This window comes from Neolamprologus brichardi, chromosome 10 (assembly GCF_056152115.1).
Source record: "Neolamprologus brichardi isolate AB-2024 chromosome 10, ASM5615211v1, whole genome shotgun sequence".
Lineage (NCBI taxonomy): Eukaryota > Metazoa > Chordata > Actinopteri > Cichliformes > Cichlidae > Neolamprologus > Neolamprologus brichardi.
In genome coordinates, this window is record NC_142113.1 from 26,951,760 (window position 1) to 26,978,693 (window position 26,934).

Sequence of the window (26,934 nt, forward strand, 5' to 3'; positions counted from 1 at the left end):
GTAGAAATGGAAGTAAAAGGGTGACAGAAATCCTAATTTGGTCAAAATGCACCATGGGTAGCTCACTGGATTTGGGCTCTTGAGCTGTGTTATCAGATCACATATCTGGTAAAATAAAAAGTATTGGAAAAGAAAGTCATTCCCTGCGAGAGAACAACTTTATTCCCAAGTACTTAAGAAAAGCCAACTTCTTTGCCCTTTGGCCCTAGTTAGCATTGAAAAAATACCACATCCCTCCAATGACATTTGCATGGTTCATTTTTAAACCATCCTCTGTGTACAAAACCATTTCATGGGAACCCTAACCAGCCCCCTCAACCAGTCCTGCAGGAGGGCATGCATTTGATATCGAACGCACCTTATATCGCAGGCTGTCAGTGCAACGCTGAATAGATTTCTCAGACACAGATGTATTTTTGTGCTGCGCACTGGGCCTCGGCTCAGGCTGGATACGGTGTCCCCAAAGAGCAGGCGGAGCACCGCAGCGTTTCAAGAGATTAGAGGTTGGTCAGTCTGGGGAACCAAATCGATACATCCTCTCAGGGAAAGGATTGACGATGCATTGATCCAGACCTAACAGGAGCTGAAGATGCATCAGACCACTAAAAGTAGAGGTCTGGTGATAACAGTACCTCTCAGCTTGATTTCTGAATCACGGAGACCAAAGTGGCATTTATGTGCTCATAAAAACAGTCATTAGGTGTTGAGCAAAATTACTGACTTGGAAAACCAGAACAATATTCAGCAGTGTGTTGAGAGCTTGAAACTCCCACTGGCTTTTGTAAATGTGAAAAATCCGTGGGCATCTAGATTCTCATCACTATTACAAACAAGAACATAGTTTTGGTTGATTTTTTTGTATGTGGAATGATAAATTCACGTTGGCATGTAGTGTTCAGAACGTGTATTCGGTTAGTCGTGTCCAAAAACACCTCCACGTTTAAAGCTAATATATAGAGACGGTGTTCTTTGAATGTCTTTGTTTTAAAACGTGCCTTCCTGACATGTTTTATGGCAAAGAACACAAAAAATGGCAAAGAAAAAAGAGTGATAAGTGTGACATGACTGAATTCTTGTAATAATGGAATTTGTGCTGTAGAAATGTAGAGAAAGACTTGAGGCTTCGGGATATCGAAATGGGAGCAGAATGTTCTTCTGTAGGTTTCATCCAGCTGTACAGTTGAACTCTTGTTATTTCCTTTGGGCAGTGTCAAAGAGAATACGTGCTCCTCTTCCAAGGCTGTATGCTTCAACTGCAATTGAAAAAATAATCAGAGTGGCTCCAGGTATCACAAAGTTAGCAGTGATCAGAATTTAGTTTATATCTTAATATTTTCCACGGTTCTTTGCTCGTTTAAACATCTGTTTTTCCGTCTGCATCGTGTATTGTTATGTTATCCTATATAATCTCTTAGAAGTCGATGATTTTCAGATAACTAGTCTGACATATGTGTGATTACAAGCTGCCCTGTTTCATGTATGTGCAATGTATCCAAAACGGCACAGGCAAATAGCTGCTTGGAAGCTAACAGCCACATGCTAATCTGTCATTAGCATGTGGATAAAGAAGTTTTTCCTTTCAGAGATGAAGATACAAAATTTGCTGTACTGAAACACAGTGTAACCAGCACAAAAACATCTTTAAAAACAAACAAACATAATGAGATACTTAAATCTCCCTCTCCCAGCTAAATATGTCCTGTTTGAAGAAGCTAACAAAGAGAAAGTGGATAAATCTAAAGCGAGCTAGAGGTCAGAGCTAGCCACTCGCAAATAGCCTTGGTATAAGCCTTGGTACAAGTAGTGAAAGGCCAAAGCAGTTTGTGAGGGAAGTTATAGAGTAAAAAGAGAGAGATTACATCTTGTTATCTGAAATTTGTGAATGTTTTGGAAAAAGGGGGTAGCTGTTAAATCTGTCACACCTTCAGGTAAAGGTTCAACATATGTTCTTTAAATTATTTTATATCTTTTTCTAGTAGCAGAACACTTTATTCTCTGAGCTCTTTAACTAAGAGAGGTCCTTGTGGAGGGAAACTGTAAACTTTAATTTAGTTTATCATGGAAGTGAAATGTTTTTTTGAAGACACGTTGATTGTCTGTATTGTTTGTGGTCATAGTTATAGTTTTGAGAATGAAAGAGTCAGCAACAATCTTGTTTCTAGATTACTGTTAGTGCAAACAAAAGGGCTACATGCACTCATTATGGGCATGAATGACATAGTAAATTTAGGATTGAAATGATTAAAATTACCATGCCATTCTTGCCCATGATAACTGCAACTTGAAAAGGTACCTTTTACTGCCTTGTATGTATATATAAACTCTTTCTATTAGCAGATACTTATTGAATGTAATAATACAATTCTTAAAAAAATATATTGTTTTTCAAGTACAAAAATTCACATTCACTAAAATTAGGCTATTTTTACATGCAAATATCCTGGACTTTGTACTTTTCTTATTTAATTGCAATATATTCTGTAATAATATTTAATTCTACACAATTCAAATAATTTCTCTGATGTAGAAGTTTGTTGTTCAGTTTAATTGACTGATCATTTTATTTTTGATGTGTGACTATTGCTGAATCCTATTTACTGACATTGCTTATGGACTGTTAACACATTTTTTAATTCAGAAAATGAAGGAAGAACGCAGCACATTCTTCATTTCAACCTTTTCTTGTTGGAAAACCTTGAGTTCAATCTTATTCAATCATGACTCCATTCAAACTTACACAATCGCGTTGCCACTTTTACTGCGCTCTGATGAAATGCCATCATTTTCATTATATCCTCACTACTGTAAAGGAAAACAATACCCTGAAAGCAAATGTCAAGCAGCATCTTCTAAATACTCAAATACTGTATTTGTGTAGGTTTGCTTTTGAGGAGTAAAACTATTTATCACTGCAGGAAATGAAATGTGTGAAATGAAGGAAACAAAAACCAATAAATCTAAGATCACGGGTGTCCAACATAAGGCCTGACGGACAGAGTCAGTCCTGCATAGATTTCAGTCTGGCCCGCAGGATGGGTTTGGAAAATGTGAAGGAGTGAATACATTTTTATTTAAATTTCTTTTCAAAATAACAAGTTTTAAAGTGTTTCCTGCTGATAAAGAGCTCCCCACAGGCATCCAAAACACACCAAAGTAGTTAAGTAACAATTATGTGACAGAAAAGTCTACTACATAAATTTCACTTGCAAAAAAGAAAAAGAAAAATTACCTAAAAACTTTGTTTGAAAAAATTTGGGAGTCTTTGGAGTCAGAACTTTTTCTGTAATTTTACACATTTATTATGTAGAAATACTAAAATGAGCTATTGAAATTACAATTCTTAAGATATTTTAGGCATTAACGTGTAGGTAAATGTCTTTACACTAACACAAAGCAGAGTTTCACTCATTGATTAAAGTGAGCCTTGATGTGAAATGAATATTATTGTCCAAGAGAAACAGGGTCTGCACTACTTAGTCTTAAACAGTTAGAGATGCAGGATACTCACATGTGACAACCGTGCAACCAAAGTAAGTACTTAGGGATGAAACGTGTAGTTGAGCGTGACCAAAATGTGCTGATATTCCTTGGTTGATTGCGTATTGTTAAATTATTATTATCCATCTTCCAACCAACATATAGTCACTTGGGCCCCAACTTTCCTGCTTTATTGTAAGGCCAAAGAAGATTTCTGATTTCTGTTCTAAGCATTTGTTCCTTCTGCGTTTGGATGTTTCGTTCAGCTGGGGCTGTTCTCTGCAGCATTTGCATGTTCTGTGTTGGAGGTACATGGTAGGTTGACTGGATGTGAGCATGAATGGTTGTCTGAAAGAATGGGCATTACGTGCATTCCATTACAACATCTTAGCTTTTGATATCTGCTGATACAGAGCACTGATCTGATAACAGTCGATTTGTACCTTTATATAAAAGATAACATTAGGCTTGAGTTAAACATTGATTTCCCAAGTTTACAGAAAACCAAAACAACAGCAAACGTCTCTCATTTCAGTTCAGCGTGAGGTTCTTAAGACCAGCGGTCCCCAACCCCCGGGCCTCGGACCGGTACCGGTCCGTGAGTCGTTTGGTACCGGGCCGCGAGAGTTGAGGCTCAGGTGTGAAATGTATAGTTTTCAGGGTTTTTATCGGTTTTCAGCGTTATTTTGTTATCGTTTTTATCGTTTACTCAGTTTTCCTGGGTCTTTTCACGTGTGTTACGAATAAATCTTCTTTTTTTCGGTACCGGTACTAGTTTTATTTTGTTGTATTTATCCGCGACAGCTTAAAGGCAGGTCCGTGAAAATATTGTCGGGCATAAACCGGTCCGTGGCGCAAAAAAGGTTGGTGACCGCTGCTTTAGACTACTGTGTGCTTTTGTTATTTACAGTTGCTGTAGTTTCGTCTTTTCATACTCTCACTGTGACTGTGATGGTCAAACTTTAGGTGTCTTAGTTCAGTATTTCAGTTTTGTTTGGCGTTGTTGTTACTAGTCTGCATATGCAGCGCATCCACAAGCAGATAATATAATAACAACAAGCAATTTCCTGATGCTCAAGTGTTTTTCATCTTAACTACTTTATTTGTTGCTGTTGTGTTTCTGGGTGTAATGAATTCTCCTCTTTTAGGGGCGACGGAAGAAAAATAGGATAAAATCCTTTTAACGGAATCACAATCAAGATTACATTATAAATGTCTTTAAACCACTTTTACCAGTATAAAAGCGGTTTACACATTTTCAAATATTAACTGGCCACCCTATACTATAATGTATACAACTTCACATCTTTTAGAAGCAATCCAAAAGTGATGTTAATTTTGTTAATATGGTAAAAATCAAACAAAAGCAAAAAGCTAAACAAACTGTGCAGTAGTTCTTGTTTTGTGTCTTTCCTCTCACTTCTCAGAGGCAATAAACCTACTCTTATTGGCTGTCTTTCTCAGGAGTGTAATCTTACCAAGGTTGAGCAGCATTTAATTGCTATTCGTATGCTCCTGTTATCTTCCATAGGAAGGAAGAATTTAAATGCCCGACAGACAAAATTAGGGTGCTGTTATGTGGAAATTTATCCCGTAGGATAGCTGCTACCCTCGTAATTAGCACTGCCAATGACAACTGCAAACTTATTGCAAAACAAACCCAAAGGCTGAAGTGTGATGGGGATTGGATTGTTTTAGTCTGACACTTGTCTATTCTCTTTGCAACCTGCATTATTGGTGAGACTTGGAACATTGACCTTGCCCACTGGTTCAAACACTGAAGACGGCAGTTCATTGAATTCAGCTCAATAGTTCTTATATTGCCTGTCTCTGTCTGTTTAACAGAACCAATTAAACTGTTAATTCTCACTGCAGTCGTGATCTACCGATAATGACTGGAGAAGAATGGAAAGCATGTGTCTAATTTTTTTTAGGCGAATCAGGAGTACAAGTCAGGGGTCCGGCTTTGAGGGGTTTCTCATTCAGCAAGGCAAATCAGACCTCAGGGCTTTGACGGGACCCTTTCTCATCCTCTTGGCTTTGTCAAGACTAGTTCATTTCAGTCTATTCAGGTGAACCACATTGTGCGCTGCTGCTCTGCTCATGCATTTCATTTGCTAGTCCTTTGTTTTGAATCCTGCTGGAGATGAACTGAAGGCACTGAGTCGGAGCTAAGGCAGGGATTAGGACTACTTTTTTCATGCTTTCTTGGAGGTGGGCTACCTTTAAAAATGTCAGGCGGGTTGAGGTGATACGGCTCCATTTGAATATAGACTGTTGACCCATCATAACAGTGATATAGAGCTGGAGCAGAAGTCGGATAAGTAAACTATGGTTAATAGGTACTGTATGTCATTGACTAAATGCATGCTCAAGAGTGCCTGCAGCTCTAAAAAGACTGCAGTACGCTCCACTTGGTCATAAATTAGGCAGCTTGAACAAGTACAGCCATAGCTAATTGTTCGACAGCTCAATACCAAGACTACAGGCATTAATCTGCCACTATAACCGCCTCTACTCTGAGATTTTGACTGTTGAGATTGGCTCACAAGAGCTTTAGTGAGGTCTGCCTCTCATGTTGTGCAGTGAAGCCTGGCTTGCACTTCCTATTCGAGTTCATCCCAGTGGGGTTGAGGTCAATGCTCTCTTCTCTTTCATCTGTAAACTGGGAAGACTAAGTTTTTTTTTATATATAATTAGATTCCAGTCAATATTGATAATGTAATAAAAATTAAACTTTTGACACTAATACAGAATTATAAAGTAAATGTCTTTTTTTGTCCTGTCCAGGGTATAAGGTCTAACTTTTATTTACATTGCAGGAAACAATGATATTGAAATAAACACATTATTGTAAAATTCTATTTATTGTCCAGGTTAATGGCATAAATTAGAATAGTACATTTCTAAGGAAAACAATCTCTGAATAAAGTGTTTACAATAAGGTTTGGAGCTCCACCCGTTTATCGGTGGGTTGATACTATCGGCCAGTATTAGCCAACGAAAAAATGAAAAAAAAAATTAAATAAGAGACACATTTTTGAAACTCCACAAACACAATAACCTGCTGATCCATACCGAATTACACAAAATAAGTTAGCTTCAGCCTGAGCCTGAAAAAAGGCATGTATCTTATATGAATTTATTGTAGAGTCTGTGTAATGTGTGATGAATGAATTAATAAATATCATAAATATATCTAAAAACAATGTTGGGATATCTGTTTATGTCTGTCATGAAATCAATATCCTTAGTATCCTTATTTTCCTATTATATTGTTTTATGTACTTTAATAGTGAAGGCTTGTAGAGCAAGGCCACTTTTAACTCCCAAACTAAGTGCTCAGCCAGATTGAAAAACAGGGAGTTTTAGTTCACAGCCATATTAATAGATAAGACACTGAAATGAAGAACTTGCCATATAAGCAATGTTTGAGACTGTGTGACGTGTAAAGTACCATAATAACACCTATATGAAGCACAGTTTATGATTGTGATGTTAGAGAGCTCTTGCAACTGGCGTTTGAGCTGTACATGGGTCTCTCTCTTCCGGAAGATGATTGAATAAAAAGAAATATCAATATTTTAACACACTATGAGTCGGTTTTCTCTGTTCTGTCATGGGGACAAAAGAATCGGGGTTCAATATGTCCCATCTCTGAAAGAAAAAAATATCTGATATATCAGAAGGTCAGAAATCACTAAATATCATTATATATATATATAATAATATATGGTATAGATTTTTATTATACTGCCATAAATTCAATTTTCCTGAATTATATATCCTCTTAAAAAAAATATTTATTCTTCTTAAATAAGAGTGCATTGATATTTATATTAAATTATACATTTGCCATTATTATGGCATGAACTGTTAAACTTTACAGTAAATGTGTGAATAGATTAAACTGTTAAATGAGGAATAGGAGTGGTTTAAAATAAAAATAGATTTTGTAGGCTAACATGTACACAAGCCATAATTTTCCTTCACAATAGTTCATTATATGTTAACAGTCAAGTGGGCAAACTCAGTGAAATATTCAATAGTTAAGATCAGTGATATATTATGGAAGGTATTGGAGTTGAGGCCACCAAATTAGAGCTTTTACAGCCAAAATGGGAGGTTGTTGTTGTTGTTGGTTGTGTTGGTGGGGAGTTAGGCATCTAATAGCTGGCTACTTTTCCCCACTGGCTCGCCATGTGCTCATCTGCTGTTTCTCAGTAAATATTCTATTCAATTTCCCGTTTACCCAGTGTGTTGCATCTGCATCACCTTTTGTTTCCTTATTATCCCATTCTTCCAAACAGAAAAAAGAAATCCAAACACCAAATCAAAATAGAAGCTGAAAACTCTCATTTGCTAATCAAACTTGGGACAAGAGGTAATTAATTCTTTGGAATCAGTCAATTAATTTGCATAATAAGAGGTACCATAATTATGACTTCTGCTACTCAAGCCCAAAAATTGTAATTAGAGATTTAGTTTGCATTACAGCAGAAAAGCCTGATATCTGGGAGCTGGTTCAGAGAGGAGATTGAGCATCCGTAGCTCTGGGATGGAAATGCTGGCAGAGCTGCATCAGAATAAAAGCTTTTCCTCCACAGTTCTCCTTTTGCTGGGCCCTGAGGGGAAGTGCTGGTTGTACTGATCTTCTAATCTGTAAAAAACCAAGACCTCAGTTTTCAGGGGCCTCAGTCTCTCTCTCAAGTCAACTGCTGCCCCTTTTTCCTTGTCTTTGCTCCCAAGCATATTTTTCTCATTTCCATTTGCAAAGAAATCCATAATTTTTGCAGTCAGCACCTTAACGCTAGTGCAACACACACACACAAAAAGAGAAGAAAAAAAACCTCACAACAAAACGAAAAAAAAAACATGAAGGGTAGTATTAGTGTGGTGCTGTTTGCTCTCTAAGCGTCTGGGCTTTGACAGGAATAAAATAATAACAGAACATAAAATAAAAGAAGGAAGGAAATGTCACTGGGTGCTGTGAGAGGACTGAAATCAATGCCAGCTAATCATCCACTTTATTTTGTTATATAAGGGCAATTATAAGCATCCAATCACTGTGTGAAAATGTGGTGCTGGGTGCTGGGCCAGCTCTTGTGCGTTAAGGATAAAGCTCAAGAGCTAGTTCTAATATCAAAATCAGTTCTGTGCAGTAATTTAACGTCTGCTTGTGGTGTGAGCACAGCTACAAATTTACATTTCAGTGGGTGGTAATATAACTAAATATCATTAAAAAAAAACTTTATGCATGTAGTTAAACTTACGACTGTTGATATTTATTATGGCATCACATAATGTCGCCCTAAGTGTAATGTGGGTTGAACAGATACACATCGTGTTTTACACCCTCAGATTATTAGTAAAATTGTAACTTAATTGTCCATAAGCAAAGTTACATAGTAGCTGTAAAGACATCTGAGCAATGCTCTTTGCTCACACACATTTACACTCGTGATGTGGATGTACCCTCATTAGATCACGTTGTATGAGTACCAGGGGTGATGTCAAGCTGTTGCTTTGCAAGCCACAAACAAAAAGTCTCAAGAGTATATATTCAACTCCCACAACAAGACAGGCAACTCCCAACTGGGACAATCCCATTTAAAAACAAAAACAGGAGTATAACTCACTGCAGTCCAAATGGGATTGTTTTTCATTTTACAAATTATTGTTTGGTGATTAGAATGCTTTGAAATCTTTTTTATAGGTTTTTTTATCTAGTCTGTATCCTTGCAGCATGCTTACACAATCACAGCTGCCACAGTCCCCAGTTTTGAGCCTTGTTTTATGTCCTGAATTCTTAGTTAGTATATTTAAGTTTGAGTTAATGCTTTGGTTCTATAAAGTTTACATGTATTGTAGTATTCTAGTATTGAGTTCTAAGTCATGTTTACTCCGATGATAAGTCTTCAGTTTTGTAATTCTTCTTAGGTTTCTGTCTTGACTTTGTTATTGTTGTCTCCATTCTGGTCCTTTATATCTCTGTAGTAGTATCTCTTGATTGTTATCTTTTGGGTTATTTCCTGTTTTACTTTGATAGTTAGTTGTTTTTACTTCCTCTGTGATTGTATTAATTGCCTACACCCGTTTCTCATTCCCCCAGATGTTTGCACTTCCCTGATTACCCTTTGTGTATAAATAGTCCTGTCTTCCCCTCAGCCTTTGTGACATTGTCTGTTCAGATGGACTGTGTGGTTCCCCCCTCTGTGTATGCTTGTTGTTTTTGGATGACTGGTCTCACTTTGGACTCTGCGTCACGTTGAATAAAACAACTTGCTTTCTACTTTAAGTTTGCTTCTGTGTTGGGGTCTTTGCTCCTGTATTTTTCACTCTGAATAGTTAGCTGGCTAACTAAATGGTTTTATCTTTGTAAAAGGTGAATCTATAGTGTATCTCTATATGTTTTTATATACCATGTGATCGTGTACCTAAACCACAAGCATACACCTGCCATATATATTGCATCTGACACTGAAAAATAAAAGGCACAGCCCATTTATAAAGCAGAGGAAACAAACAACAAAAAGGAGGGGTACAAACTTGCATCTATTATAAGCACGCTAAGTGGTCAACTACACATAAAACTAACATTGTGCTGCAACATCTATACAGTTGTCAATCCTTCTTTCCTATAACTCAACTCTGATGAGGGATTTGTTCCACGAATATGACGTTAACCCAAAAAGGCCATGTCATAAATGGGGCAAATGCCTTTCCACCACCACAGGAATATTCATGAAGTCGACATGGCAGTAAATTGAACGAAGGCATTTGTAAAATGCGGCGACAGTAGCTGCAGGCCCAGAACTGTCGCTCCCTGCCAGGGTAGAAGGCGTTGAGCTGAACGCTGTGCAGACTTCCTCTGAGAGAGTATTAACTGAGTGGTGGAAACAGCTGGAGTTGCATAACAGTTCCTCTGCATTTAGTCTGCTCAGAGAGAGAGAGAAGCTGTGGGTGAGAGTGTATGCAGAGATGCCATCTTTTAGTTGTGTGTCTGTGTGCATGCTATATGTCTAAATATGTCCATTAAAAAAAAAACAAAACCCCAGCATACTGCTTGGAGATGCTGTGATACGGTGCCAATTTGTGTGTATCAGCCGGCTCGTGTGTGTAGTGTTCACTCTGTGACTGTAAATGTGTGGTAGGTTGATCCAGCACTCTCAGGGGCTGATGGGAGCCTGCACTAAATCAAACATGCAGCCTCTCTGAGCAGCCACCCCCACACCTTCATCCCCAGTTTGCATCCTCTTCTTACACTGCAAGAACTGTAAGCTGTGACGCAGGCTGGGCTTAGCACGCTGTACTCTGCTGATTCACATAATCGACTGATTTATAATATGGAGGTTCATTTTTCACCATTTAAAAAAACGTAATAGTAAAAATATTCAAGTAGCAGACCTTATTGTATCAGATTATTCATTTAATTCGATTTTTTTCACAATTCAAGGTTGTATCTTTATTTTAAGTTGTCTAAAATTTCCTGAATTATGTTTTTTTTGTGGCGAGAAATTGTGTTTAATGGAAGTATTGTTATTTTTTAAATTTATTTCACAATAGTGATGAGGATTTTTGTACTGTTCTTATTTCTATGAAAGAAATCTCATAACTACAGGTAAAGTGTTTCTTCAAAAGTTTTTCTTTTATTTGCTCTCCCTTGCGTTTATTTTTCTGAAGGTCAACACATGCTAAGGGTAATGAACCATCAGAAGACAGAGATGCTGCAGAAATGAGTTAAATTAACACAAACAAATAAGAAGGCTTTGGAAGCACCCGCATGAACACCTTCAGAGATGCAGTCAGCTTTAGTTTGCTTGTCAAAAAGGTTTCCTGTTGTATTTGAGGCTAGCAACCACCGTCATGATCAGATATAAAGTGAAGTGGAACCACAATCCGCTGTTTAATTTTCCAGAATGATTCTTCAAAGTGTGTGCGTGCATGTGTGTTGGTCTTCAGCGACTCGCCTCACAGTGAGATATTTCAACCTTAAAATAAGTATTTCATTGCTACTGTCCATCAGCTTTGTTTGCTGAGATGAATCAACATCCCACGGGCCTTACTTTGAAAAGCAGTCTTGTACAAAGGGTCAAAGAAGAAGGTTTGCTTTTGGCCTTGGTCGTTGAAAGACAGCTAGGATTGTGTGCTATCCTGCCGAAGACACGTGTTGGACTTTTCAGCAGCCTGGAGAAGGAGAACCTTGGACTATCATCTGTTCATGCATAGGAACACCCACCACTTTAACATATTTGTTTTTTTATGCATCAGCTTGTTCCACAAATCTGTAATCTGTGAAGTCAGGCAAACACATAAATTGTGTTTGTTCAGATATGAAGGTATTTAAGGCAAATGCATTTTATAGCAATTAGTAGTCATATTGAGAAAAAGACAGTGGGAAAAAAAACCATATTTGAAAACCAGGAAAAAAAGAGCAAAAACAGGCAGCGGGGGAGACGTGAGAAGAACTAAAGCAGATGACAAGGCAGGTTACAGTCGGCGAACGGGAAGCATGCGGATGACTGACAAACAGCACGAGCAAACGCAGGCGAAACCTAGTTTAAAAGAAATAAAACAAGCAGTGCAGCAGCACTTTGACTGTCAGGGTAGTTATTAAACTGGAGAGCAACAGCATGCATCTGGATTAATGTCTCTGATGGCAGCCTCAAAAAACAGGAACAGATTAATTTGTCCAGTTGGAGTCTTATGCAACTCATTCCAGTCTCAGCCCAGTGAAGTGGAATGAGGAAAAAAGCCCAAGGGAGTATTGGCTTTTGAGGACTTCATATGTATGTATGTATGTACTAGCTGAAAGCTTTAGTAAATAAATGTTATTTATAGTGTAGTATATATTTTGGTGTTGTATCTTTATTACCTGATAAACTTTATTATGGTAAAGCATCAATAGCAATGAAGCCTTATACCCAGATTTACTAAAGTTATATGATTCGCTTTCGGATATCAGCTGGCTCTTGCGTAGTGGTCATTTTAGGAAGTAGTTTGTGTTGTATTAAGAAAGCAGACAACAAGGTGGAATGCAGTATAGAGATTATTATGGCTGGCATTGTAATGGGAAAAAAAAAACACAGTAAATGGAGAAAAAATGAAGAATATAGTTCTTACTCTGACAACAAGGCAAGAACTTCTAACTCGGGTAGTCCTCTGTGTGCTTGTACATAAAATACATGGTTCTTTTGCATCTATACGAGCCATATTTTCATGTAAATGCCATTGGTTGCAAATAAATACTGTGTATATTACACAGCAGTGTGTATACAGAATACTACCAAAAAAAGAGAAACTTTAAAGTGTCATGTTCTTTGTAATTAACTAGCCTTTTCCTGGTGGGCTACAAACAATGTGGAAAATATGTCATGCTTTAGTTTTTTTGTTTTTTGCTAATAATATCCAATAGTCTCCAGTCATGAAAATGAGTGCGCTGTGAAAAAACTCTTAAGCTGATACATCACTGTGGAAAAAATTATCTTTTTTTTGCTGCGTCCCTGAGGAACACATTTCCAAAAACACTTCAGTTCCCAAAGCACCGCCTATAAATTAGGCAACATGAAAAGGTATCTGTTTGGGATGTAATTTGGTGTTCCATAAAGTGTTTTTATGGAGAGCAAGATTCAGTTTGTTTGCATGTCTACAAACAATTACAGCCTGGTTAGAAATGGTCCAACTGATGGGGGTTAACAACATAGCTCCAGCGAAGGCATTATGGGAAGTTGATTTCTTCAGACCTTAAATGGAGGTTTGTGCCCCCATCAGGAGTAAAATATTGGCCAAGTTCATATGACATTGGTTGTAAATGGAGCACTGGTTCTCTGAGAGCCATTAAAACTCTCTGTTCTCTGTTTCATCAGCAGATCATTTGGAAGCAGCAAACAAAGTGCCTTAAAATAAGGTTTTTGTGAAATATCATGTTATTAACTTCAATGAAAGAAAATCTACTTTTTTAAATCTGTAACTGTTGACCTACTAATGGATTTTTACTCCTCTTGTGCATGGTATGGGAAAGCTGCTGAATAGACTGCAAGCTGTAAATGACATTAGCTTAAAAGGAAAGGAATAAGAGGGTTGTGACTTCTGTGAATGACTGTCAAGCTAATAAAAAACAAAAATAAAAACCTGCATTTTAATTTTAATTCTGTTTGAGCATGTTGTTTGTAGGATTTTTTTTAAACACTGTGACATCTCATGACTGTACTGGACAAGGGGTTTTATGTAAATTTAATATAATGAGTAATTTATTACTCCCTGCCTTTCACCCTATAACAGCTGGGATAAGCACCAGATTCCCTGTGACCCTGAATTGGATAAGTGGAAGAAAATGAACAGATGGATTGATGGAATAATTTACCCTGAGCCACCCAGACTATAATCTTTCCCTGCAAATGCTAGTTTTTGCGTCCAAAAATAAATACACCAAAAAATATATATGTATCTTATATTTGTATATGTTTCTATCCACTCATTCAGTGGTATTAGAAGATACTGTTAGAGTGACGTCCATAATACAAATCTGATGTTAGATGATGCTTTTCTGCAAATAGTAAGGCTGCTTACTGACATAGATATAAAAATGTCTGTGAAGCTGGATTTAAGAAATAAGAGATTAAAGTTCTAAAAACATGTTTAGCGCCATCTTCTGTGAGTACGGAACGTGATGTCATGTGGTTGGTTGGTCGGTTGCGCTAATAGACTTGCGTTAGCTTATGTGAGCTAACTAGCGACACAATCGATAACTCAGAGGAAAATAAGGACAGTCTAACTAAAAATCTGTTCAAGGGGATCACATTTGCTCTGCTCCTGACTGTAAGAATGAGTTTTATGTTTAAACTGATGACTGTCCACTGTCTGTTTTCTTTTAGCACTAAGTGTCTGTTTGCTGTTTGGCTAGCTGCTAGCTCTTAGTCGCATTAGCCGGGTTCGTAAAGCACTTTATAAATAAGAACAGTGTGGAAGAGAGCCTTTAGGCTTTTTTCTTAAATCCATCTGCACAGACAGTGCTACATCTATGCCAGTTTTTGAGAGCAGGGCTAGTGGTGTATATTATCCTTTATACGTGTAGATTTTCATGTTCCCTTTAAAATAGTACAGTTGCATGCTAGGGTTTGACAGGCCAACTATTAGCTTTCAGTAGTAAAATATTTCAAATGTTTCTAAAAGCTCTAACAACCCCCCCCTCCAAAAAAAAAATCACTTATCTAATGAAATTTAAAGATGTCATTTACTTTACATTTTACTACTTACCATTTGCCCCAAATTTCCATAAAACAACTAGATTAATATCCCCCCTATTCATACTTCCTTTTAACACTTCATTGTGACATGCACACTTTTAGTGATTCACTGGAACGAGTTCCTTCTACTTGTCTTTCAGTCTGCCCAGACTTTTTAGGGGTCACATCACTTGAGAAAAGCTGTTCCTTAAATTATCCAGTTGCTACTTTTGGTTCAGCCTGATTTCAGTTGCTGCTGAGTTGTGTCAGTGATAAACCAATCTGTGGCTTTTGAGAGCTGGGCCCTCTTCCAGGCAGCATCTTTGGAGTTAAAGCGGCTTTTCTGAACCATGCTCAGGCAGTAAGCTGGCGGAATTTTGAATTTTCGGATGTTTTAAAGGATCAGACATGAGGGAAAATGTCTACGGTTAACATTGCAGTAGACCACTTTCCCATTGATTTTCTTCGTAATAGCTATGGTCTCCAGTAAGTTTCAGGAAATTCAGGAGTTATGTACCAATCCTAAACCAGTGGGCAAATAAACTGAAGCAAACCACAGTTGATGCTCTAATGGGATAATGATCTATTGGCTTGGTGTGGAGTTGGTGAGATAATGTAACTTTATTATGACCTCTAATACAATATTTCAAGGCATTATGGGGTAAGTGATCACTTGAGTGCCTCTGAACATCATGGAGCCATTATAACAGTAAATGCTGTGAAAGAATAGATAAATGTTTCCACACATCACCTAACTATGAGTAAGCCAGACATCACACTGTAAGATCAGCTTCAAGCCTTTACTCAGCAGAAAGGACCAGAATGAAGCTGAAATGCTTAAGCACTAGCCCTTCAGTGCAGCACTACAAGGGCGGCCCATAGGATAAAATTGTTATCACCTAAAAAACTGTGGACACACACACTTAACTTTGTGTCCTTTCTCTCTTCACTTTGAATTCCTGTTACTGTGTCCTTGCCTTAGCCCTTGGCAAGAGAAGCGGAACAAAAATATTAAAGGAGTGCTTCGTAATAGTCAGCCTAAACCTATTTGATGGTGCACAAAAAAAACAAGAAAGGAAAAACAATAGCTTTATATATTACGCTGCACAAATAAAATAAGGCGACATTCGGTTGTCTCAGTACAACTCAAAGCCAGTTAAACTTCAGGGATATCAATCTGTCCAGGTAGGAAGCATAAACGACTGAATCCATTTCACCTGCTGTGGTGAAAATCAAAGTGACAACAGGTGCACTGGAGAGGCGACAAGAAGACAACCCCAAAAAAGGAAATGGTTTTGCAGGTGGTGGCCACAGAGCATCGCCCCCTCCTCATTCCTCCTGAATGATTTTTCTCTGTACTTGTTACTACAAGTAGCATAAGACCGTACCTGCATTTCAGTCAAGTTGTACAGGTTTTTCCAGGCTCTCCATGATGGTGCATTTATACACTCCGTTGCAAAAACGTTTGCTGTGTCTCCCAGCACAGTCTCAAGCATGTGGAGGAGATAGCACAAAGTGGGGAGTTACAGGACCTCAGCAGGACTGGTACCTGCTTGTTTGTGTAAAAAGGAGCACTGTCCAAACCCTACAAATTCCCTACAGCGAGCTGTTCATGCGAACGTTTCTGACCAAACTCTCAGACGCAGATTCCATGAGGGTGGCACCTTAATAGGGCCTGGGGTCACAGCTGAGCAACATGTAGCTTGATTGGCATCGAAAGAGAGAACTAGAACTGGCAAGTCCACAATTGGTACCCCGTTGTCTTCGCAGATGATTGTGCAGGCATCGTAACGTGTGCAACGTCATCTCTAGACTCTTTCAATCCGTCACATGTGCTCAGTGTGAATCTGCTCTCATCAGAGGAGCACATGCTGGTCCTGCTTCTGGGCTCCTCTCCTGGTATCGCCTCTACGCTCTTGAGACTATGGTGGGGAAGCAGCAAACCATTTTGTGACCAGCTGGATGGATGTGCCATACTGGAGGAGCTGGACTACCTGTGCGGCCCGAATGAACTGCAGGTACTGTCATCCCATGGTACCAGCAAAAAGCAAAACTAGATAAAAAATCATTCAAGAGGGAGAAGGAGAGAGCAATGGTCTGTGGCCACCATCTGCAAAACTGTTCCCTTTCCGGGGGTTGTCTTGTTGCTGCCTCTCCGGTACACCTGCTGTCACTTTGATTTTCACCAAAACAGATGATGTGGTTTTTTGGTTTCCTAACTGGACAGATTGTTATCCCAGAAGTCTAACTTTGCGTTATACTGTGTTGATCAAGTGTGAATTTTTTTGAGAAGTGTGTTTAACTCAAGTAGACTGTTCAAGGAGCTTGTGGATATATTTTTGGAAATATTTATTTTTTAAAATACCGCCCATCAACTCAGCTATCCCACAGTGTTCCTCAGTAATACGCACTGCATATTGGGGCTGTGCGATTATGGCCAAAATGATAATCACAGTTACTTTATTCATTAGTTGGAATTTTGACTTTAATGATTTTCATGGGAAATGCTTTCACATCTTCACAGCTTTGCCTCAAAATAAATTTGGTCCACCCTTTTCACCTAAAGCTAAAGTGGGGCACAGCTTTCACTTTCTCTGTGGCCGTTTTTCTGAAACGTTTTGATGCTCAGCGTGTTTAATGGACACACCTTCGGCTAAATTGAATGTGATTGCGGCGGTGATTTTAGAGCATCTTTGTGAGCTGAATGGATACTCTGACGTGTTCTGCAGGCTTGTTTTTATGGACTGATATTGGATGATTTACGTTGGGAACCACGGGACAGTTTTTTCTTGTCGTTCATGCATTAATTGCACTGGAGTTTGCAGTGTCTTTTAAGCTTTTGAATAAGTTAGTTGCATATGATTTTTTTTTCTTGGTTAACATCACTTGCACTAAATCCAAACTATTTACAAAGAATAGAGGGACAAACTCTTCATCTGCTTTGCCAGACATTTGAATTTTGTTGTGTATCCTTAATGTAGTATTACTATTTCAGAAAACCTCAAGTTCTGTGGTGCAACAGCTGTGATTGGCTCATGCAGACATGTGGTCAGGTGCTGATTTAGGGTTTGCTTGATTTGCTTTTCCCTTGCATTTAAATATCACTTTATGCCGCTTGTTTAATTGTCGGAAGCCAAAATTATGATTGAGATTAAAACACAGTTCAAGTAAAGCCCTACTGTATATTTATCTTAATGATCTAAACAATGCAGCACCACAGGTATTATTTTTGAATGACGGAATTAAATAGACTGACAAGACTAATTGTATTTTCAACAGTGTGGATCAGGTTCACCAATGCTTTACAGGAGGTAAATCAGAACCCTTGATGTACATTCATTATGAAGCATTACTGAAATCAATTAAGTCAGAGACAAGGGCTCATGGCAGCTTTTGAAGTAAACCCTCCAGTGACTTTGCTATTATGTCTAAACTATGATAATTTCCTTTTTGTAATCCCATCATGTGTAACTGTGTAATCTCACAATCTTTGCAAAGGTTCATTGAACCTGTGAACACAATTAAGATGTTTTTGCAGGAAACTGGATTATGCGTTTGTGTGATTGAAAGTCATAAATCACGTCGTGATATCCCTGTCAACGTAAAGTCAAGTAAACCGTATTTAATCGGTTATTTGTTTATTTTTGGACCAGTCTTTTGCTGCCAGAATTGCAGAAGCAAATTACAGTTTGAGAGTATGATTTAGAAACAATAAACTATAATTAGGAGAATGTCATTAGGCATTAGCATACTCTCACAGAGCAAAGAATAGCAAGATTTCTGCCAGAGATGCACTTTTAAAAGCACTAAGTTAAGGACTGAGAAGGATTGAAGCTTCAGCACATACTGTAAAATATTCCTTGCTATACTTTATGATGAGGGACACTCATTATACTGTCTAGCATGATGTTCAGGTCATGGTAATCTAAGGAGCTTGGAAAGAAAAGCGACCGGACTTCTTTAAGATTTTTGAAGACGTTTCACTGCTCATCCGAGAAACGTCTTCAGTTCTAAGACCGAATTGTGGCGAGTCCTAGCTATTTGAGCCCTAGTGGGAGTTTTCCCTTTACTTGTCCCCTTTGCGAGACCTTACCTTACCCTATCATGTGACCTATTAAGATCAACTGACTCAAGATGTGAGTGGGCGTTAAGGCGCCTGGGAAGGGATCTCAAAACTGGATTGTAGATGGCAGACAGTTGGTGTGGTAGAAAATACTTGGCTAATGTTAGTAAAAAGGAATGGAGGTTAGTCAGTGGCAACTCATTGCATAAATGTTATGCCAGAAAGGGCATGAATTCATTGGAATTCAGCTACAGCTCAGTGAATTCAGTTTCATTTAATTAAATTTTATTCATAGAGCCTCAAACCACATCGTATAGTAAATCATCTACCACTTTACATGGTAAGGTCAAAAACTTAAATCAATATTTTTAAAAAAATTATATATAAGAATAATTCCTTTTTATAGGCTATCTGCCCATACCAGTTATGATGAGCAAAGAGAGAAAAGAAGAGCACTGAGAATCAAGAAACAATCACTCGGCAGGTTAGTTAGCCAAGCAGATGTAGAGCAGGAATATACACCAATGGACCAAGTAGCCAGCAAGAGGACTGCATAATGGGGTTAAATAGAGAAGATTAGAATATATGCTGTCGCTAGTGACAAGACAACTCAAGGCCGCATGTTGCATGAACTGAATGGAAGTAATGCAAGTCATTCATGATATCGAATGAATCACAGCTCATAGCAGGGGAAAACAAGGCAAGATGGACACATGGGGGGGCGGGGAGGGCAAAGAAGTGGGAAGAGATGGAAAGGTCTGGGAGGTCAGGTCTCGTGCATTGTTCTTTACCATGCTCCAGTTCCAGCCGTCATCCCAGCTCTTTGTTAAAGCCTGAGCACTAAGGATGTCTGGCTCCTGGGCACTATTGCCAGAGGCTGGAAGCTCAAGGGTCAGCGAATTTTCCAAACCATTGCTTTATAGTGGCCCGATTATCAGGAAAAATTGCTCCACTGTACTCATTCAACAGGCGTCAAGCTCAGTTTGGGCTGTCACGCTCAGGCACTGTTGATGGCCAGCATGATAGATGAATGAGCCGTTAGGATGTTACAAAGGCTGTTTTATGTGACTGATCTCAATCAGAACATGACCCAAATCTAAATTTAAATGTATTTCTACTTTATTGTACCACGCCATCAATTCAGCTGCTAGGCTCTGAGAAACAGTTAATGAACATTTCATTAAATATTTGACCGGCAGCTACTGTACCTTCCTGCATTATCGAACAAAAACATTAGGTTACTGATGAGTGAGCAAATTGGTCTATGAATCAGCAAACAGGAAGAGTAACTGCTACTGTGCAGTTAATTTTTCTGAGAAGACATCAGCCTTATGAGGAAGGACAGGCCGAAAGATTGTAGTTAGTTCCAACGATTTGACTTGTGGACTCACCAGATGTAACCCTGTAGCTGGAATCACGACGACAAAAACCTTTTAGAAATCCATTAGTGTCACTATATGAGCAGTTTGGTGGCATTTCAAAGAAAACCTCTTACTGCTATTTCTGAACAACAGGAGTCGGTAGTCTGAACAAACATGTTGTGTGAGGTGTCCACTTCAGCTAAAATAAATAAGTCGCTTCAGAATGAAGTTTTTGAAGGCTGGAGTGGAAAACTAGAGGATTAGTTCAATGTTAGCTCATTCTCACATAGGTGCATTTGTTGTATTTGGATTGTATATTAACTTGCTTTAAAAATCTACTCAGCTTGTCTGGGATGGTTTGAGCCCGTGGGCAGAAGCCAAAATTGTGTGTAGCGGTATGGCTTAAAGTGTGCCTATATCCACAAACGTGGCACAAATGTGCTTGTGCAAGGTTTTTAAGGCAATATGGACTGGCATTATCACGAAAGGGTTACATTTTAGAAACACAAATGGAAAAAACTGTTGGATGGAAAAGGGAATTGGAGCTCTGATTAGAGCAAATGACAGAGTAAAAAGAGGTAAAAAAAAAAAAAAGGTTGCTTCACAACTGAGAGGTCATGATTGCATGCAACCATTCTGCAGGGTTGAAGGTATTTATAGCACCTCCCCCAAAATTATTAAAAAAAAACATGTTCATGTTCAATAACTCCTGAGGCACAATGGATGTATGTGAACAAACAAACAAACAAATATGTTCATAAGAAAATAAGCGCCTTTAAATTGGCTGTTTTTCAAAAGTCTCCAACCCACAGTAGCTGACATGATTGCTCTCTAAAGGTGCAATCGTTTTAGGTGTGTTTGGCATGCATTCTGACAATTCAGTTTTATTTATACAGTGAAAAATCACAACAACAGGCACTTTATATTGTAAGGTAGACCCTACAATAATACATACAGAGAAGAAACCAACATTCATGTGAGCAAGTACTTTGGCAACAGTGGGAAGGAAAAACTCCCTTTTAACAGGAAGAAACCTCCAGCAGAACCAGACTCGGTGAGGGGCGGGGCCATCTGCCGCGAGAGAAGGAAGACAGGATAAAGACATGCTCTGGAGCAGAGAATAATAACAAGTATGATTCAATGCAGAGAGGTCTATTAACACATAGTGAGTAAAAGAAATACCCAATGCATCATGGGAATCCCCCACCAGCCTACGCCTATAGCAGCATAACTAAGAGAGGATACAGGGTCACTGTCTTTGCCAGTTTGTGACTGTGACCACTGCATACACATGGTTTTTGTCCGTACGCGTAATTTACACAAGCGCCCCTGGAGTCATCACCTCAGGAGCGTGGCAGTAAATCTGCCTGCAGGGAAACTATGGTGACATTAGATTTGCTGATTCATGCTTAGTGACATCTATATTCCAGGGGTCATGCAGCTGGAGATTGGGGGTGATGGTTCTCTCACATCACTAAGTACTGGTGTTAGCATCTTTCAAATGACTTCTCCTACGCTACACTGAGCAGATGCTATAATGTGGTTCAGCTTTGCTGTGCAGTCATAATTTGTTGTTGCTGCAACGGGCGATTTATATCCTACACGGGGGTTGAGCGACATAGATGAAAATCCCACCTGGGTACTTTCAGGTTGAATGGAAGTACACAGATATATCTTTAATATTTTTCTAATGAGTGTGCTAAATGTTCAGGTCTGAGCCAAAATCACATGTGAAAACCATTTTTTTTTTTTTTTCAATTAGTTTCCTTCCCTTTTGAGAAAAGTCCAGCTGGAAAATATTGTCACAAGAAACTGGAGGGTTGTTCCTGTAGTTTTTCTTCTTTGTCTTTTTGATATTATCAGTTTATTTATTGACCCAAGACCATTATATAAGTGCTTTATATTTTAATATTTAAAGAGGCTATTAAGAAGCGACAAGAACCAATACAGATTTAATATACCTTTCACACAAACACACTGTAGTATGATGAAGTTGCACCTGAAAGGCTTTAAGGAGGAAATGAGTTGTGTAAAGCAACATTAAGTTACATTTATATAAATGGGATTTTCTAATCTTTATACCTTGTTTAACAATATTCTAACACACATTTTCATATTTTGTGAAAAAAAAACAAAAATAGACATGTTTGGAAAACTGATGTGAACATCTTGGCTTGCAAAGTGACTCCTAATGTCGGCAGTTGAATATTTTCAGTTTATTGATTGCCCTGGCAAACAGTATTAGAGTTCACAGAGAAGATGGTGCTTTGGCTCTCCACCAGGAAGAAAAAAAAGAAGATATTGAGCGTACACTACCTCACTCAAATTGCATCGAAATTGCCAGCTGTCTTCTTGCCCCCTATGTTTTCTTCGGTGACTCTTGGATAGGAATGGTTTTATGGATTGGTCCACTGCAGTATGAAGCCAAGGTTATGGCAGGGCTGGTCATGTTGGCGCTCATCATCTTACTTTTCAATGGCTCCAGTTCATGCCCAGACCAACCCCAGCGCTACATTCAGACACTCAGACTGTCTCAGTGCCTGCCGCAGTGCTTCACTCCGCTATTAACATTCTGATTGCAGTCTTGTTTCGTTTGCCTGGCCAAGCACTTTATTTCCAAAAAAGAAGGAAAAAAGAGACCCGGCCTCAGAGCTGACCTTTCCATTTGCAGAAACACGGCAATCATTCATAAATCACACTAAAATATCCAAACTGTTTGATATCACAGACCTAATGAAATCACTCGCACTCCTTTACTGCTATTATAGCAAAAGGTCAGCGACATAACTGATGTTCAGCTTCAGCATGATTGTCCTACTTCACATTACCCATTGCTCAGCTCATAAAAAAATCAGTATAGGCCATATTGTGTGACATTTTGTCATAGTTTTTTTTTTTTTTTTTTCTAGACTGTCGAAAATAACTAATTTTGTGGTGAAAGCTCAGTTTGGAGTTTACTTTGAAATGAGTATTTTATGGTACATTTGGTTCAGTTATAAGTCAGACATTTATGAGTTTGAGGGATATTAGTGGGACCCAGACCGTGACTAGGAAAATTACCCTTACTTGTAATTATGTGTTTCTTTGCAAATAAAAAACATGAAAAATCAAGACTAAAAGGATATGAAGGAATACATTACATTGTGGAATTGCAAAAAAAAAAAAGCATTTGCAAAACGGGATATTTTATGAATGTCTGCACTTGTCTGCTCGTTATTCATAGTGGCAACAAAACTCATTAATAACATTTTAATCACATTTCCTTAATAAAAAAACAACACATCTGTTTGATACAAAAATGCATATTTCAAATGTTTTATTTGCTCGGGTGTAAAATAAGATAAGATATCTGTTGCTTTAAGGCTTTGCTTTGGAGTAATAATATTCTAATATATAATATTGTTGTCCATTAATGGTGATCTCATGGGCTCTCAGGGAACAGTAACATGATTGCATAACCCCAGCACTGCTTCTATCATGGAGATCATCATTACTTTATAAGTAAATAAACTTTCAGCAGGGTGGATTAACAAAGTAAACTATAGGGGTGGGGGAAAAATCGATACTGTGTAGTATCGTGATATTTTGTTTGCTAATAATGTATCGATACAGGGACAGCAGAAATCGATATTTTGTTACAAAAAAGGTTTTTGTGGACTGACTTCAGAGCATGTTGATCCTTTTTCTGAGCAAGAATCCTGACATTCCTTCACTGTCCAAATGTGTTAAACTTTTTTTTGGCAGCAATAAACATGACAGTTTACTTATTTTAATTTAAGACATGTTTTATTTTAATTAAGTTTAAAACTTTTTTATTTAATGTAAAATTATATTTTGTTTTAATTTACTTTCAAATTCTTCAGTTGCTGAAGGGGCTGCATAGTTTTCACAAATTGCATAGTTCAGAATAGCTATAATTGTACCAGATGGTTGCATTAAGTTAAGTTGGACTAGACTGTAATACAAACCGTTCAGTTTGTCAACAATAAAACTGACTGAAATGAGAGAAAGACTGAGTGTGAGACTTTGATATTAGATAAAATGAATATTGATAAAGTTTACCTTTATGTACAGAATCTGAATATCGCAAAATATTTTTTAAAAATTGCAATAATATTGTATCGTGCGTTAAGTATTGTGATAATATCGTATCGTGGGATGTATGGTGATTCCCACCTCTAGTAAACTATAAGAAAGGGTTAGAGATATTTATTGCCATAAAAATAAATACTATTAAATAGTTCATCAGGTCAAAAGATGATATCTCAAACCTTATTCATTCTTTTTAGAATCAGCTGGGTTATTTTAGGATTTTTTGGTGGCACTTTTTGTGATAGTGTCAGTTTAATCACATTAATCCATGACTAGCTTTGTAATTAGTTAGTGCTACAGCTTAGTAGCATGGCATAAGGCTACCTTTGCAAATTAAATAAACTGAGCACAGAATATTACACAGGAAAAACATTTAATCTGCCACTACGCAAACATTGGTAAAGCAAGACAAGACGTTACTAACAAAAACAAAAATGTGTGTTGTAGCACTTTGTTATCTGGCTGATTGACAAAACATTGCTTAAATTGTCTATAGCATCACTTTGATGTTTTGTTTTGTTTTTTGCATCCTTGTGTTGTAGCAAAGATAATGTGAAAATCGACAAACTGAAAATCAAAGAACATTTAGATCAACAAGTTGCTTGGATGCTTTCCTAATAAATAATAAATAAAGGAAATCTTTGGTAATGTTTCATAAAAACATCATGCAAATTCATGTGTATTTTTTCCCCACTTTTATTTGTAACATGGTATTAGGTTGCAAATCTGGCATTTCTTTTTATTGCAGTGAGACTGAGTGCAAGTTAGACAAAGCAATTATATGCTCAAAGCATCAGCCTGTCAAAACTGCCTAAGCAGTAAAATCCAGCACGTCATCTTTACAACATTCATGCTGAGCACATCAAAGTTGAAAGAACTTCACAACTGAGACCATCACTGAAGGAATAAATTTGTGTGGCCATGATCTATGTTCTCATTGGCATGCAGAATCCTGTAGAAGCACTGCCTTTCCCAATGCTACTCAGATCCCAACTTTCAGTAATGACTTGAACTTTATTTTCTAGCTTGAACAGCTTTAAGAGATATGAGCCAGTTGAGCAATATACTAACACTAACCTAAGAATTACTTCTCTTCATTAACGGCGCTTTAAATCCGGCCATATGCTAAGTCATATGTGCATGAGGGGCACTCATGATAATAAGTTCTGATAATTAGTCCAGAAGCTGCCGGTGGCCTAAACAGTTATTAAGTGGGTTTGCAGTTGCTTTAACATTCAACTGGCATTAACTCTCCATCGTGTAACCAGGTTTCATAAATATTCATTAAGAAAGTTGAGTGGCGGCTCATTCAGTATTTAGTCATGCCCAATGTTAATATATGAAATATTTATTCAAAGAGAGATGCAGGTCGTAACCGGCAAGTCCTTCCAGAAACAATAAGTACATCTGAATGGATCAGAGTTTCAGAGCTTTCTCGCTCGCAGATTACCGAGCACATTTAACTCTTCATGAACAAACGTGAGATGTTTGTTGATGCCAGTCTTTACATTTCTGCCGTGTCACTGTGCTGGAGTTCTGCACTATATTAAGGTGCTAGTATCACGATCTGGATGCATATTGCCATAAACACTTGGTGCCAACAGATTTCTTTGGTAGAAACAGGAAGTGCTCCCTGAAAACACTGATGTTTGTTTTAATAGTTCCAAAAATAGAACCCAAACAAATAGAACCCAAACTGTCGGCTTGCCTAGAGACTGCGGCATGCCATTTGTGGTACAGTACAGCAGGATAGGGTGATTTTTATCTAATAGGGAGCTATAGAAGAAGTAGTCCTGTACTTGTCCTGGAGTTAAGTTTGTCTCACCCAGTGACACGCTGCATAAAAGTCAGGGCATGCCACAGCCAGCAATTCTGCGTGTTGTGTTAACTCGAGGTGGTGTAAGACTTTGTCTGCGATTAACTGAGGCTGACTCTCAGCACTGTCGATGTGCTGCTTGTCACACGGGGCGTCGCAGCAGTCTGCGCCTGGCTGGAAAGGTTTCTTCATGGCGCGAGGGGATAATTATGATGAAATGATTGACGTTTCACCTGAGCAGAACTCTCGCTGATGGCGTGTTGCATTCGCCAATGTCCCTGTTTAAGTGTCAGTTAGATGGAGGAATGCTGAGAGATGACGTTAATGGATGCTGCAAAGGCAGATGCATACTGACAGATGTTGACGTTCCATGAAGCAGTTTTGCCTTATCATCTACCACCTGTAGGCTGTCTGTGGAGATGCACTGTGTGTGTGTGACTCAGTTTTATATTAAGTGTTAAGTTTCTTTCCTGTAGGAACATAAAAACGCGTTTTTGTAAAACTTGTTATTATTCATGTTGTTCATCTGATAATATCAATAAGGATTTCTCCTGTTTGGTGATATAAAAAAAACACTGTTTAAGCTTTAAGCTGAAAATTAAAAATTCTAATGTAATCAACCAATAATTAAGTCTAATGAATGTTAAAAGGTCGCTTTAAAAAAGCATGTCTTTTCACCACATCGTTACACACTGAATATGAAAACAACTGCATCCAGCAGCTGTTTTCTGACCAGTAAAAAAAAAAAAAAAGGATTTGATTTCCAGCCTTTATAACCAGAAACCTCCAGCAGTCAGGTCAGAGTGCCCCAGAAATAAAGCAAAAAACAACAAACATGGCAGAAAAAGTAAATAATCTGCAAATATCAATAGAAATTCACAAAATATCTCAGTGAAAAAC

General features: G+C 38.1%; 1 protein-coding gene across 5 annotated transcripts in view; it reads left to right on the forward strand.

Moving 5' to 3' along the window:
* cadm1a (cell adhesion molecule 1a) overlaps positions 1–26,934 on the forward strand; it is a 471,405-nt gene that overhangs the window by 19,077 nt on the left and 425,394 nt on the right. The gene's annotated exons all lie outside the window — the stretch shown is intronic.